Source organism: Rhipicephalus sanguineus, chromosome 8 (assembly GCF_013339695.2).
Source record: "Rhipicephalus sanguineus isolate Rsan-2018 chromosome 8, BIME_Rsan_1.4, whole genome shotgun sequence".
NCBI lineage: Eukaryota > Metazoa > Arthropoda > Arachnida > Ixodida > Ixodidae > Rhipicephalus > Rhipicephalus sanguineus.
In genome coordinates this window covers 111,026,147-111,029,361 of record NC_051183.1, presented here as the reverse complement: position 1 = coordinate 111,029,361, position 3,215 = coordinate 111,026,147, and the positions used below count along the sequence as shown (strand labels likewise).

The window sequence follows — 3,215 nt, the reverse complement described above, 5'->3', positions numbered from 1 at the left end:
TTCCGCCGCCTTGTCTACTTCGTTCATGTTAGTATTACTGAAGCGCACTGCCGGAGTGGAATGAGCGCCGCATGCTATGTGCGGTTTTGCCTGCGTTATTATCATCATCAAGGCTCTCAAAGAACAAGAGGAAGAAGACTTCTCTTTCGCGCGAGCGTGAGCATGCTACAGTTGGCTATGCATTATGTGGTTTTGCCTGTTAGTATCAATCTCAAGGCGGCTCGAAGAACAAGAGAAGAAGGCTTCTCTTTCACGCGAGCTGCGCCTGTATCGGTTGCCTCTGGAACTGAGGTTACGCTTACGGCGCGGGACTTCGCCCCAGCTTAAGATCCTGGCGAGCCAACTCCTAAAATGTATGCTCGCGCGTATATGATGTAGAAGACATCAACAAAATCTTTACAGCCATCTCATGGAAAAGGGTAACATAGGTCAGCTCCGCCGCAATGCAAAAATGTTATGTAAAAAAAATCAGAAGGGTCCGCCATCACGAGCCGAAAACGCGGTTTTTTTTTAGGATGGCTTTCGCGATCGCTAAAATGGCTTCGCAGACTCCCATTTGAGAACCATTGCTCTAGCTGGCATATTAGTTATTTTTCTTGTTTATGATTTTTTATGATATTCCTATTTTTACGATTTACTGTCAGGATCGTTCCGCTGTGTTTCATGTTATTCTTCGTTGTGCGAATAAGTGAGCCTTTAGCAAAACATAGAGCTCTTAATGGCGACTTTTCAAAAATAATGAATGATGTCGAGAGTCAAACAATAAATAGCTGCTCTTATTGGTGCTGGAGAGTACACTTCACAACTGATAATTTTGATGTGTCCCACAGTGTCAATTTTTTATAAAGAATCCTCTGGTTGTACCTAATATTCAAAGAAAACTATGAAGCGTGGAAACTTGGGCAAGTTGGTAGGTCATAATTGAATAAACGAACTATTGTTGTTACCTTCCTTTGTCCTTGTCAGTTGCGCTGTTCGTTTATTCAATTATTCAATCAAAGAAAACGCCTAGCTAGAGGTGATGTGGTATTGCAATTACATCAAATTTCTTCCAGCTTCAAGGTGTTCCAGCAGCTGTATTCTAGGGAACTTCAGCGGCCTACCTGCAGACCTCCACAAAGATTTCAGCACATAAACAGGATGGCTTTAGGCCACTGTCTACACGTTGTATAACCTGTTGACACCAATTCCTGCGAGAGTTAGAGGAGCTCCATCACGACACGCAACTTGTCGTTGCATACGTAGCCATGAGTTTTCAGACCTCCCAAATCGAAACAATCATTGAAGTGAATAAATGTATTGCTGGTATATGCTGGAGCTTGTTGGCTTCTCAAATGCTTCAAGAACATGAGGCCATGTCTTGTCGATGAATACTTCTTCTTCGTTTTTCACAGGGTGCAGAATAGTGAACCTGATTTTGTGCTCGAATGGCCACTGAATTTCATCGCCGTGGTCGCCTCTGTGCAGCTGTAGCCCCATTTCCAGTGACACGCTTCGTCCCTTACTCCGTAGTACTACACCTGGTGAAACCTTGTAACCACGCAGGTAAACCTTTCCATGGTGAAATGCGGAGTTGCCGTCATTCAAGGCCTGCGCTTCAAGTGACTCTATTCCTGGAATGAAGAAGTCGCAGCGGGACTCATTTTTTCGGCGTAGGCTAGCACTTTCTTCTGAACCTCCAGCATTGTCTTCGCACGTTCTTCAGCATCTTTTTTTGCGCTCTCGATTGCGTCTCGAATCCGCGGAAGTTCTTCGGACGTTTGATTTTTTATCTCGGCCATTTCACCGCTGAGCGCTCCACGTAGTGTGGTTATACCATCGAAGACGCAATGTGCCATTTCACTAATTTGTCCTAGGGGTGCAAGTTCTTGTATAACTGATTCCTTAAGAGAGTTGACACTTTGGCAAACCCCCGTGAGGCTGTCATTAAGTGCTTCATTGTCTCTTAGCGCTCGTAGTAGGAGCGTCTTGATAACGCCTGCCTCCTGCAACACTCCCCTCACGGCTTCCAACATGTCTGTCTCCGCAGTTGACAAGTCTTCTATCATGTCTGGCTCCCCACTTGACACGGGATTAGGCTTCGGCTTGTTGGAAAACCTTGAGAGTATATTTCCAGCCCAGTGTGTTCTCTTCTTGCTTGTGTTTCCGCCCTCGCGCTCCACATTGCCGCCTATGTTTCCCTCGCCATGCGTTGCGCCAGGTGATGTAACGGCGCGGCACGAATCTCTCAGGTGTTCCCTCATATCACGGATCAAAACAGTTCTCGAGCATCTTGGACAGGGTATGCCATGGTACTCGCATTCTCGATGGAAGTGCTTGTGAACTTCCGAAACAGTCATGACAAGTGTGCAGCCATGACTTTCGTTCCAGCATTTAACCTGCATTAGAGAAAAAAAGGGGCCACCACAAGAAGTTAACGAAATGCAGATTGCAGTACACACTTGCCTACACAGAAAACTTTTGCCTATATATACAGGTTGTTTTTTTTAGACAACACCATTTTTTTCATAAACAATGATGTGACAGTGATGCCCTGGTCGTCTTCGCAAACGAGCTCTACGCCGACGCATAAAAATTTGCGGCACCTAAAGTTGCATTCCAATTAGTAGTTAACAAAAAGTCGTTAACGACTTTTTAATTATTAACTTTAGGGCGGTTGCTTATAACGAAGAGCTGTACGTGACATTTCATGACATGTTGATTCCTTAAAAATCCTAAGAAACGCACGTAATTTGAGATAATAATCACCGAAATTCGAGCCCCCGAAGAAAACAACACACTGCGTTGCATGAACGTTGTTATTAGTGATAACTTGCGTCAAGAAAACAATGTTCAACAGCTTCAAGGGCTTAACGGCGCGATGACTGGTTAAACAACGTTTGCTCTGGCATCTTTTGCTATTTCATTGTTTGACTTCACACTATAGTAGTTTCAGCACCATGTGCAGTGTTGAACCAGTCTATGCGACGTGGCTTCATTTCGCGCGACGTTGCTTCACACTTCTTGACATTTGAAAGTCGTAACGTTTGGCAAAAGCTATAATGCTTGGCCCATACTCGATAGGCTTGTTATAGACGGCTTCTTCATCTTTAGCGGAACGGAGGTGAGTAGCCCAATTACTGTGGCGAATACCCACTAGGAGTTGCGTTACACTCCAAATGGATTAGCCTCGAACTCGGACAACTCCGCTGCTAAAGCGCGTACTTTCTACTGAA

At 44.9% G+C, this 3,215-nt stretch overlaps 1 pseudogene; it reads right to left on the bottom strand.

Moving 5' to 3' along the window:
• Window positions 1-1,199: 1,199 nt before the first annotated feature.
• Window positions 1,200-2,243, bottom strand: LOC119403437 (uncharacterized; annotated as a pseudogene).
• Window positions 2,244-3,215: the final 972 nt, after the last annotated feature.